The 13234-nt window shown below is 47.7% G+C and overlaps 2 protein-coding genes across 7 annotated transcripts in view; one reads left to right on the forward strand and one right to left on the reverse strand.

Annotated features, from left to right (window-relative positions):
* LOC135907969 (uncharacterized) overlaps positions 1 to 13234 on the reverse strand; it is a 435033-nt gene that overhangs the window by 372793 nt on the left and 49006 nt on the right. The window lies entirely within an intron of this gene.
* Positions 1 to 13234, forward strand: part of Elk (Eag-like K[+] channel) — a 195264-nt gene that overhangs the window by 107754 nt on the left and 74276 nt on the right. The gene's annotated exons all lie outside the window — the stretch shown is intronic.

The raw sequence follows: 13234 nt of genomic DNA on the forward strand, positions 1-13234 counted from the left end.
GACGGCACGAAATTTTGTAATGCAGGATTAAGGCAGCATGTTCACAGAAGAGGAAAAAAGGTGACTCTCCGTAGAGCTTGCCTACCTACTTAAATGCCTTCGCACGCTAATACGACGGAGCCTGCTTCACTATAATTGACGTCTCATACGTTTTCACACGGTACACTTGTTAAGCTCTACCATGTCGGGCTCACTCTAAGCTCCATCTACATGTCCGTATCGACAAACACTGCAAATAACATCGCTGCTTCCTGCGTTTTTCTAGACCCCAGATTGTCTCATTTTTTTTTTATGTGGTATACTAACAGAAAACCATGCAAACTGGTTCCGGGTCTGGCGTTCGTGCGCTGCGAAATGGCAGATACCCAGCCTAGTCGTACGCACGCGCAAAAGTTCATCGCGCCTCACGTTCGAGAAAAGTAAACTCGTTTTCCCTCGTGGCTAAACAAAACAGAAAGGAACGCACCGAAGGACGATGCGCCCAAACAACTTGCTTCCATCAACCCCTCCTCCAGCTCCCTCCCACAACATACTCGCCCCGCACTCAGTTGTCCTCTCTTGCGCCGCCATGGGAGCGCGTGTTAGCAGACATCGCGTTTCAGCGACTGCGCGACATGAAACGGGAAAACGAGCCCACGCGACAAGCGGGCCACGACCCGAGCCCAAGGATGTGCGAGATCCTGCAGCGGGAAAGCTCTGCTTCATCCGAGTGCAGTACTCGGCGAAGTGGCGGCGGCGGCGGTGGCTTCTGCTGCTTACGCCTGTAGTCGGCGCAAGGCCGTGTGCCAAATCCCCGAGGGAAGACCCCCTTTATCCGAGTGGAGCCTAAGTCGGCGCGTCTCGAGCCCGATGGTGGGCCACAAGGCGCGCGGCTAAGAAAAAACATACAAACAAAAGTTTGTGCCGTCGACGATCACTGTCAGTGTAAGAAAATAGTCGAACACTTCTAGATATATGTTCGCTTTATTAAAGTAATGATGCGCTTCATGGCTCATGTTTGTTGTAGCGGATAAATTTAGGTAGAGCTTATTGTGGGATAGCGCCATCCCGTAGAGAACAGGGCTCTTAGCCAGTGCATCTGCGGCGGCAGTGTAAGTGGCTGCACATTTAAGTCGTATTCTGAAGAAACTGGCGCTTCAGCGCTTCGAGCTTATTATAAGCCATGTGCCAAAACAGCCTAAGTGACTTGACTTTCCAAGTTAATGAACAAGCGCAAGATAACAGGCATAAGGAAGTATAATATGGATAAAGCTGAGCATGCTCTCAGGAGCGTAGGAAGCTTAAAAGCAGTGAAGGAGAAACTAGGAATTGGCAAGAATCAGATGTATGCGTTAAGAGACAAAGCCGGCAATATCATTACTAATATGGATAAGATACTTCCAGTGGCTGAGGAGTTCTATAAAGATTTGTACAGTACCAGAGGCACCCACGACCATAATGGAAGAGGGAATAGTCCAGAGGAATTTGACATATCCCACAAGTAACGCCGGAAGAAGCAAAGAAAGCCTTGGGAGCTATGCAAAGGGGGAAGGCAGCTGGGGAGGATCAGGTTAGAGCAGATTTGTTGAAGGATGGTGGGCAGAGGGTTCTAGAAAAAATGGCCACCCTGTATACGCGATGCCTCATGACCTCGAGCGTAGCGGAATCTTGTAATAACACCAACATGATCTTAATCCATAAGAAAGGCGATGCCAAAGAGTTGAAAAACCGTAGACTGATCAGCTTGCTGTCCGTTGCATACAAAGCATTTACTAAGGTAATCGCAAATACAATCAGGAAACCTTACTCTTCTGTCAACCAAAGGACCAGGCAGGATTCCGTAAAGGCTACTCAACAATAGACCATATTCACACTATCAATCAGGTGATAGAGAAATGTGCGAAATATAACCAACCCTTACATATAGCTTTCATTGATTACGAGAAAACGTTTGATTCAGTCGAAACCTCAGCACTCGTGCAAGCATTACGGAATCAGGGTGTAAACGAGCCGTATGTAAAAATACTGAAAGATGTCTATAGCGACTCCACAGCCACCATAGTCCTCCATAAAGAAAGCAACAAAATCCCAGTAAAAAAGGGCGTCAGGCAGGGAGATACAATTTCTCCAATACTATTCACAGCGTGTTTACAGGAGGTATTCAGAGACCTGGATTGGGAAGAATTGGGGATAAGAGTTAAGGGAGAATACCCTAGTAATTTGCGATTCGCTGATGATATTGCCTTGCTTAGTAACTCAAGGGACCAATTGCAATGCATGCTCACTGACCTGGACCGGCAAAGCAGAAGGGTGGGTCTAAAAATTAATCTGCAGAAAACTCAAGTATTGTTTAACAGCCTCGGAAGAGAACAGCAGTTTACGATAGGTAGCGAGGCACTGGAAGTGGTAAGGGAATACATCTACTTAGGGCAGGTAGTGACCACATATCCGGATCATGAGACTGAACTAAACAGAATAAGAATCGGTTGGGGTACGTTTGGCAGGCATTCTCAGATCATGAACAGCAGGTTGCCATTATCCCTCAAGAGAAAAGTGCATAACAACTGCGTCTTACCAGTACGCACCTACGGGGCAGGAACCTGGAGGCTTACGAAACGAGTTCTACCTAAATTGAGAACGAGGCAACGAGCTATGGAAAGATGGATGTAACGTTAAGGGGATAACAAGAGAGATCTTAGTTCAAATCAAGAAAAAGAAATGAGCATGGGCAATGCGTGCAATGCGGAGGGAAGATAACCGGTGGTCATTAAGGGTTGCGGACTGGATTCCAAGAGAATTAAGGGAAGCGTAGCAGGGGGCGGCAGAAAGTTAGGTGGCCGGATGAGATTAAGAAGTTTGCATAGACATGGCCGCCACAATTAGCACATGAGTAGGGTAGTTGGAGAAGTATGGGAGAGGCCTTTGCCCTGCAGTGGGCGTATCCAGGCTCATGATGATGATTATGATGATGATGATGATGATGATGATATGACAATGATGATGATTAAAAAACCGATTCAATATATATACGTGCATGCGTGCTGTCTCCAGCGGCGTGAGTCCCAGAGGGCAAGGCTGCAGCGATCGTCCATTCCCGCAGCCGCCACAGGGGGGGAGTGGGTGGCGGGAGAAAAGGGAGGCGCTCCTTCTCCACCGCTCTACCACGGCTTGTACTGCATGTCCGGAATGTCTAGCGCGACCACGCCTGTGTCTCGCAAGAACTATTATAGTTCGGTGACAAATTCGGTTGCTCAAGAGCACGCACCTTTGCATCGACGCCTTTGTGTCAGCGGTGAATATCTGACCACCATCGAACCGAGAGAGAGATACACGCTTTACTGATATGCTGGAGATGTTAGCCTTTTGTGCTCTGTACCATGTACGTAGCTCCAACATATCTGTGTATTTGGACCTTCTTCATCGATGCTGGTACCAGGACTGCTTTGCCAAAGGTTAAAAACTGCAAAGTGTATCTCACTTGTGACTAGCGGCCTGGACAGCAATAAACTGACGCCTAGTAACTCTGTCGTGGCCAGTCTTATTTCTACATCACTATATATATTGTCACTTTTCATTTATTAACTTTTTTTCGCTGTAAAATAAAGGATAATACAGTAGCGGAGGTATTTTTTTTAATGTTCCCACAGTGAACCATTTATATCTGAACAGACCAGCAAAATCAAAAAAGGAATGATGACCCGTAGGAAAGACCTGAAGGAACTAAGACAAGAAGCCTGATTCTTTCTTTACTTTTTCTTTCATACGTGCTCACCCTAATTGATGCTCTCGAGTCTTGGCGATCATTTCCTTTTTTTTTTTCGAGCCTGCGCTCGAGTGTGAATTAACGGTATACGGTACGAAAACGAAAGCCTCCACGCATTTAGCCAGATCATTTCTTTTTTCTTCGTATGCCTAATGGATTCACGGAATAGCAGGGCAGTACACGAAGGAAAAAGTGTATTGGAAGGAAGGAAGTTAGCGCACTGGAAACCCATCGATCAGAACTTGTTAATGTGGAAACCTTGCACTAGCTGCGTAGCGTTTGCTATGGTGCTTCTCATGTTTTCTTTTTTCCTTTTTTTGTTCTTGCTTGGCCAGTCTAGTATAATTACGCCGCTTGTTTTAACCATCAAGCTGTGCTCTTTCTCTCCTTTCTGCTTCCTTCCGCGTGTTCCTGCATTCATTTGTGTGAAGAGGTGCATATTTATTTAAGATCTTTTTTATCCTTGTTTGAGAGAGAGAAAGAGAGAGATATATCAAGTTTACTCAGAAGAAGCTGTAAGGCGCGTTCGAATGTTGATGACAGTGTTCGTGCTTCAACACATACAAACAACAAAAACATTTTTATATGATTAGACTTGATGTCTCAAAGTTATGGTGTGGTGGATTAATTTAGACCGCTTGGACCGCAACAATGGACAGTCTTTAGTGACTCCAAGGCAGCCCTTCAGTGCATACGAAGCCCAATGCGCCCCGGACCCAATGAACAACTGACCTCAGAAATTCGACACATATATCATCAAAGCCATGACAAGAGACGCAACATAAACTATCAATGGCTTCCAGGACATTGTAACATCACCGGGAATAACCACGCCGACGAAGCCACCAAATCTGCACATGAAAGTGGTCAACGAGTCTTCATTCCGCTTTCGCGAACAGACGCTGCGGCAAGGCTGCGATTGTTGTCCCGTGATTGTACTTTGCCCCTGTGGGACTCGATTGTTGTCCCCATGTGTCGTTTGCGTTCGCTGTCTCCGGACATACGGATGCATCTCCCGCCTGAGTTACCACGACGTGAACAGACTACGCTACACCGTCTGTGGCTAGGCGTTGCCTTTACGAACTCATATGCTTTCCTCATTGGAATGGCCAACAACCCCACGTGCGACACATCCAACAATAATGAGAAGCTCTCACATATTATCTGTGTCTGCCCGCGATATAGTGCCCAGAGACAAGTGATGTGCTGAGTACTAGACCAGTTGGACAATCATCCACCATCAGAACTCAAAGCTTTAAATCAGTGCTCCGAAAAAACATCGGCCTTGAAGGCCTTACTCGCGTAGTAAAGTCGCGATAGACTTTAAGAATGCCGCTCCCTACTGTTCTATACTGTGCGCGCTTTTTTCGTGCTCGTCTCTCTCTCTCTCTATCTCTCCCTTCCACTCTCTTTCTCTTTTTATCCCCCTTAACCCTTCTCCCGTGCAGGGTAGCCAACCGGATCTACCTCTGGTTAACCTCCCTGCCTTTCTCTGTATTCTTTTCGGTTTCTTTTCTTTTCGTTTCATTCGCCCTTGGGTAGAGGGGCTACCACAGCCGAAAATCGAACCCATTACCTTGTGGTCGGCAGTGGAACATTCTACCGATGGAGAATCATGGCGTGTTCATACATGCAATAACGCCGCCCTAAATACGTGGTAACATGCATCATGAAGGGCCACGTTTTATATAAGGTAAAGAAGAAGAAAAGGAAACGGATATGGCCACGTTTTATATAAGGTGAAGAAGAAAAGGATATGGAAACGCGCGGAAGCGATTATTTTTGTAAGTCACCCTAGCCTGCACTATGAGATCAGGCGTTACAGCAGACAAAACAACTGGAAAGTTTTTCCGTACCACCTAACGGATCAAATTAAATATACGATTGGAAGATTTACTGAATTTTTGCAGGATAATGTGAACATATGCACAACGAAAGTCTCAATTCCAAAAGATTATGCTGCTGTTGACGGAGAGTATGAACATCTAAGAGCCATCAGACGCTGATTCGAAAGAGTGTACCGACGGAACGGAAGTTTAAAAGCATACAATAACACACGAAATTGACAATGTAATACGCAGACGCATGGAATATTTATGCAAACGGCGCTGGCGCGATTTCTGCAGCACGCTGTCTCCTCACACGTCTGTCCCACGAATTTTTCTAGTAATTCGTTTTTCAAGCGGACCTGCAACACAGAGCTTCCAATTTCGGGCTCTCGTTGTAGCTCAGGGCACGTGGGAGATAACAGCTGCAGACGGACTTGGCCAGCTTATTTCCAGACCTGCTTTTTCATCACAATGTGCAGAATTTGATATTTCAGTAGTGTTGCATAAGCAGAACAGTATTGCTTGCTATTGGGCACAACATCCTCAATTAGGTCATGATTTCACATTAAGCGAGCTTCATTGCGTAATTGTATAACGTCGCCAGAATTCTGCTGCTGGGCCGGACGGCATTACGTACAATATGCTAAGAAACCTCGGGCCGACAGGTACAAATTCTCTCTTAGACATCTATAATAATCTATGGATAGAAGAAACTGTACCTGACTCTTGGAAAGTCACTCGAATCATCCCAATTTTAAAGCCAGGTAAGACGCCCTTGTGCCTTGAATCCTTCCGCCCAGTTAGTTTGACAATTTGTTTATGCAAAGTAAGGAGAAATAGATTGACGCGCGACTTCAATGGTGGTGTAATTAAACGGATGTGTTGTCCAACTACTCAGCAGGTTTTAAAAAACAGAGGCACAATGGATACTATATTAGATATAGTAATCTGTGTGGAACACGAGCGTGCACGTGTAAACATGACGATAGCAGTATTCCTAGACATCAAGAGGGCATTTGACATTGTTAGTCACGTTCATGTTCTGCTGAGTATGTTGGAACTCGGAATGTCTGGCAGGTCCTTGCAATGTATTTCTGAATTTTTATGAGGTCGCAAAATATTCATTCAGACGGGGGAAGGAAAGAGTGCTGAACCTGTTGTCAAACAGGCAGTACCACAGGGAAGCGTACTCAGCCCTTTTCTTTTTAACTGCGTCATGGCTGATTTAACAAGACTGCCGTCGCAGTTAAGATTTTCACTGTGTGCAGATGACGGGCGTATGCGGACATCTGGGTATCATTAATCAATTTTTTTGAAAGAGAGAGAGAGAGAGAGTGAAATAATTCTATCACGCGCAAAGAAAGCTGTATTGCCCTTTCTCGAAGGCAGTTAAAGAATTTATCTATTATTCTGGAAGGACAGCCTCTAATGATTGTCACACAGCATCAATTTCTTTGTATAATACTTGACAGGCAGCTATCCAGGGCACCCCACATAAACTCGAAAACGAGGTCAATGCGATAGTGACTGTACTTTGCAGACTTGCAGGCACGTCATGGGGCGGAGCAGTATCGTCCATACTGACTGTTTACAATGCATTAATACAATTAATACTATAAGAAATTGGGTATTCCGCGCCCATATTACGTGGACTTTCCGCCACCCCAAAAATAACGAAGAAAAGGAAAGCGTGAGACCTGAATAAGGTGCTCATCAGCTGTGCGCGGATATCTTAAAACTGGTACTAGTAACCACGACTTGGGATAAGTGAACCCACCTCGAGCCCTGACTGGCTTTAGTTCAGCAGAGGTGACAGGTTCACACCTAGAGTGAGTGATTGAGTGTGCGTGCGTGCGTGCGTGCGTGCGTGCGTGCGTGCGTGCGTGCGTGCGTGCGTGCGTGCGTGCGTGCGTGCGTGCGTGCGTGCGTGCGTGCGCGCGTGCGCGCGTGCGTGTGCGCGTGCGTGTGCGTGCGTGTGCGTGCGTGTGCGTGCGTGTGTGCGTGTGTGCGTGTGCGCGTGCGTGCGTGCGTGCGTGTGCGCGTGCGTGCGTGCGTGCGTGTGCGCGTGCGTGCGTGCGTGCGTGTGCGCGTGCGCGTGCGCGTGCGTGTGCGCGTGCGCGTGCGTGTGCGTGTGCGCGTGCGTGTGTGTGTGCGTGTGTGTGTGTGTGTGCGTGCGCGTGTGTGTGTGTGTGCGCGTGTGTGTGCGCGTGTGTGTGCGCGTGTGTGTGCGCGTGTGTGTGCGCGTGTGTGTGCGCGTGTGTGTGTGTGTGTGTGTGTGTGTGTGTGTGTGTGTGTGTGTGTGTGTGTGTGTGTGTGTGTGTGTGTGTGTGTGTGTGTGTGTGTGTGCGTGTGTGTGTGTGTGTGTGTGTGTGTGTACTTTATTTCGGAAACCAAGCTCTTGATGCCCGAAGGTGGTTGGCCACCCTATTGTAGTTAATTAAAGCGGAACAGTTATTATTCGAAAAGTATAAAATAGTTAATCAGCAATCTTCACTAAACTTCCGCTATTTTCCTGGTGCATATCATTGGCCAACTAACCTCTTCGTTATCTTAATGTGAACTTTTCTTAAATATGCTTTGCTTTACCACGTGGTGAACCCCCTCCCTCTCGACCACTCGACAATGCGATTCAAGGGGAAAAAAATTAACAAAATGAAACGCAGAATTCGTCGTGAAATGGCGCCACTGTGTTCGCAAAATGTGCGGCAGGCAACTTGCAACTCTGTAAGTGAGTACATTATTTCGCACTTGACGTAATAGCTCTGCGTAATAGCTCATCCACCCAATCGTGCAATCGTTTCCCTTGTAGCAACTGCTACGATTGGGTGGATGTCTCATTTCCCCTTAATTAATCATTTCGCACTGTTAGTTAATGCCTACAAAGAAATATATTAGCGAATCAGTTACCTCATGCTGTTGCAGGACATCATTTGGGCGTGGTGGAAGGGGCCACAGTCTCCCGTACACAGGAAACCACGTAGCGTGCGCTGTCATTTGCCAATCAATAATGTAACAAGCCTTTGTATGAATGGCTGCTCTGCTACGAGTACTTACTGGCTGTTGCGTGAGCGATGCATTGGAAGATAGATCGCGCTGCCACGATGCTGTCGAAAGCGCCGAGCGGTGGAGCTCGTAACACGAGCCGGTATATTCGCACCAGCGTGAACAGTGCAGTCTGCACCGTTGGCTCTATTGCTCTTGCCTAACTGCACGTAGTGTTCGCTAGCGTACATCATCCGTTGGGGCTGATATACCCTTACGAAATTAACTGCACCCATCGGAGTATGTATAACATGAGAGCCGATACTTCTTATGACGAGATTAATATCGACTTCGGATCAGTCCTGCCTGAGCGCTTGCCTAACTTTATTGCAATATAGCGGCTCGTCTGTTCCTTCCAGCATATCGTCCTGTCTAATCACAGCTAACGTCTTCTTCTACCTATTCAAGAATAATTTGCAGAAATACGTTAGTAACTTCCAACCGTTAGCTACAACGCTAGCATCTCATAATTAGCACATAATGAGTGCGCGCTCCAGTTTCGACGTCCGAAAGATCACCTTCTAAGCAACAACAATTCCTGCACGACTTTTGCTTATGCGCGTGTTGTTGACCAACATGGCCGCTTCAGTGGCTTCTAACGTAATACGAGTCTTAAACGCGCTCATTGAAATGATTATCACTCACCATTATTATATTCCACGGCAGCAGCTAAGACGTTCCACTACCTATTTCGCCATCACTGGGGTTGTATTCCGATTGGGACAGAATGCAGAACGATTTTGTAGTACGTTTATGTTCCCTTTAAGGAACCGCTTGTAGTCAAAATTAATTCGAAGCTCCTACTACGTCGTGTCTCACAACCAAAGCGCTGCATTGAGGCATTAAACCTCGTCAATCAATGAAGTCTTCAAAGGCAAGGTGAAAGGAATCCACGTTCTTTTTCTTTGTCTACGTCACGGTATACGAAGCGGCAGTTAATCCTTTTTATGCGAAGCATATTACGAGAGCTCGACCCAGCTCCTCAGGCGCGGCGGTGTCGCCTTCAATACCACGTGACACCGTGACGTCACGACGGAGGAGAAACGGGGCTCCAACTCGCGCCGTCGCTCGCGGCGTCGCGGCCGTATATAAGCAGCTGGGCTTGCCTCTGCTAGACACTCACGAGGTGAGATGCCTCCTGGAGTCAGAGCTGCTCGTTGGAATGAGAAGCGAAGGTTGCGGCGTGCTACAGAGACTGATTTTCTAGGTGTCTTTGGCTCAACTCTTGCAAGATGGGCTGGGTGGGAATCGAACCAGGGTCTCCGGAGTGTGGGACGGAGACGCTACCACTGAGCCACGAGTACGATGCTTCAAAGCGGTACAAAAGCGCCTCTAGTGAATGTGGTGTTGCCTTAGAAACGAGCTGTTTCTAAGGCTCAGGAGTGCGTCGCTTGCTCAGGCGCACATTTCGTTGCCGCGCCGAACGCTGCGTTGCTCGACGCTCACCGCGTCCAATGCGGGGCGCGTAGTCGCTGCGCCGTAGGCCATTGTCTTCCACCCCTTGGCGGGTCGACGGGAACGCTGTCGCGTTCCACTCTTGAAGGCGAAGCAGAGTAACGCATGAGTTGTTTCTTCGTCTAGCCGAACCAAATATAACCAAGCAACAGCAGTTCACCAGGCTAAACAGTGGTTCAACAACTAAAATAAAGGCTAGTATGCTTCGCATCCTGGGCTTAACCTTAGCTAAGCCACAGCCATTTTTTTTTCACCACCTTACAAACCAGCCCATCGCCAACGACATCGCTGTGTGCCATCTGTCATATGAATCCAACAGACTGCTGGCTTCTATGGTGGCTTTCTATTGGCTTCACTGCGGCTGTAAATGAAAATTAGGCTCCTCGGTGACTCTGTCTCGCGCAAGTGTGCGCGCTGTTCTTTGACCTCCATGTGAGCCGAAAGAAATTCCTTCAGCTATGTTCTGCAGCGAACGAAATAGTGCCGGCGAAAAGGCGCTGCACGGTCCCGTTCGAAAACATTTTCATTTGTGCTCGCTTATATTCTATAGCGAAAGGCCAAGGGCGAAAAAAAAGGCAGTTCGACACGATACAACAAGGCTGTAGACATTACTGCAGAATTTATTCACAAATGCTGAAATCATAGGCAAAATTACCATCGCATTGATTAATAAGTAGATGCTTATTTTATGCGGCTGGAGCTGTACTCGTTTTCGGCTTCACGCTTACGTCAGTGTACAACAGCTGTTGCGTTCAGCACAGGACTACGCTAACACGAATATGACCATTGGTGGAAAATTTCCGATAAAATATTTTGTTACGCCTTCGGCGTAACGGTTGCGGTACTGGGCACTGTGGACGGTTAGCGTTCCGTAACACTAAAAAATAAATAAAGGTGCCTTAAATACCAAAACATAATGAGTTGTCAATCCCTTCATTCTTTTGACTCTCCCTCCCCTCTTCCCTGCTTCCACCTTTCCAAGTCCCTTTGCACAAGCAGATGCAAAGCACTACCATGTCACCACCTTCATCGCATCTCATCATTCGCCAAGAACCCACATTTACCTTCCTGCTTTAACATTTCGGAATGTGTAGTCATTCTCACGGCTCTAATGGCTTCTGATGCGTGGAGCTTTTCGTGTTGCCTAGATGTCAGTCGAAATCTTCCCATTTTTCATTTCCTGTCGCTGCCGCCGCTCACCACGTCCTCCCTACACGCATACCATCCGCCATTAGTAAGAGCATAAAGCAACACCCTCGCATAGCTCCGTGGCATTTTTTGTTTCTTCTACATGTCATTAACTTCTAGCCACCCACATTCTTCGTCTCTTCAGCAGCCGTGCCCTTCATCCACGGCGGAACAGCCGGCATGCATTACTTTCTTTTGCTTCTTCTTTATCCTCTTCACCTTCATCCCGCTCCCCAATAACGGACGCCCACCGTTCCCATACGAACTTGCTTCCGCTAGCACATCTACCGACCTTTTTCAGTGCGTCTGTGCGTGTCCTCGTCCCCACTTAAACTCCGCGCGTCCGCCGCTCTCAAGTGGCTCTGATTGTTTCATTTTCTTTTCCCGTCCGTTTCTGCCTCACCGTCGGACCTTCTTCAAACTCAAGAGCGCGCTTCCCGCAGCCAGAGAGAAGTGCCGTTCGTTACTCGCACTTGTACCACGCGCGCCCCCGTTTGCCAAACGAAATAAGACTGCAATGAGTCTGCAGAATGGGACACGCTCGGAACCCTCCCCCCCTCCGTCACCGGCCACCACCACCACCCCTTCATTTACTTTCCGCTTCTTATCTTTCCACTCTCCCGTCTTTTCAATTGACGAGAAACTCGTCACAATTCGTCGAGAAATTCAGCTTCCTTCCTGCCTCCTTTTGAGTATGTGTGTGCGTGTATGTCTGCTGGGCCTGCGTCGAGCGCGTGTGATGAAAGCGTTCGCGCGGCGCTCGGACGCTCGGACACGAAAGCTGTCACGTCCGTCTTTTCAACCGCGTACACGCCGCGTGCGCGCACATTTTTCGTTTTGTTTTCACGATTGCTAGACCATACAGGGAGAAAAATGAGAGAGACAGAACAGCCCGCCAATGGTTCTGGGTCGTCACGGGTTCTTTTGCTTATTTTCGTTTTCCTGCACTACGTGCGCTCCTCTGTGGGATCTTGACCAGCCGCAGAACGCACGAACGCATTGCGTCATCAACATCCAGCTCCACCACCGTTTCTCGCACGTTCTTTACGCTGCTCAGCTGTATTGTCGCTTCATTTGTTCATTTCGCCGTCATCGCTTTCTCTTCACTGTTTCATCAGTCGGCGCCTCTCTCTCTCTCTCTCTCTCTCTCTCTTGATTCGAGACAGGCAATATAGGCACACTCTTGTTGTGACAGCGATTTATGCAACATACAATCGTACCTGCGCCCTGCATCTCACCGCCGGAGGAGATGCTCCAAACGATTGCGCTGACGCCACCATCCAGTTCGACCAAACGCGAGAAGTATGGAGCCGCGCTGTCAGCTTATATATGTCGCCGACGTCTCGCTGCGACATAGTTTCACGGAGAAGAAGGCGTGGGGATAACAATGCGTGCGCAGCGAGTAGGTTGCATGCGTACCAAAGAAACGTCGTTCAAAATAAAACAAATATGAAGAAATCCCCAGGAGTTGAACCTGGATAAAGTGTGTGAGTAATCTAATACATCCATCACTCGACCGCGATGACGACGCATTTCTTGCGACACGGGCGGTTCAGCGTTGGATGCTGCACCGTGGGCTTTCTGCACCCTATTCCTCACCGCCACATTTCAATTTATTGCAAGCTACTTAGAGTGGATAAGAAACCCTCACATTTGGCACATGGGGCATTGCCTCACGCGTCACAAGTGTGAGGCAATGCCAGAAGCGTTCTGATGCTTGTGATAAGCTTTTGCGACTGTTGTTTCGGTGAAGAAACTGTCTGCGAAGGCATTCTTTACCAAATTGCATTGTGACACCAATGACAAAGAGGTATGCATAAGCGCAGCCCTGAAGAAAGACACTGTTTTCTTTCATGAGCGCCGCGGTTGAAAGAGAAAAGAAACAGTTATAGAGGCACGTGGTACTATGAGTGTGAATCAAAGTACTGGCATTGCCACCTTCCAACGAAGAAAAAAAAACTACTTTTGGTTTTTGAGG

Source organism: Dermacentor albipictus, chromosome 1 (assembly GCF_038994185.2).
Source record: "Dermacentor albipictus isolate Rhodes 1998 colony chromosome 1, USDA_Dalb.pri_finalv2, whole genome shotgun sequence".
NCBI lineage: Eukaryota > Metazoa > Arthropoda > Arachnida > Ixodida > Ixodidae > Dermacentor > Dermacentor albipictus.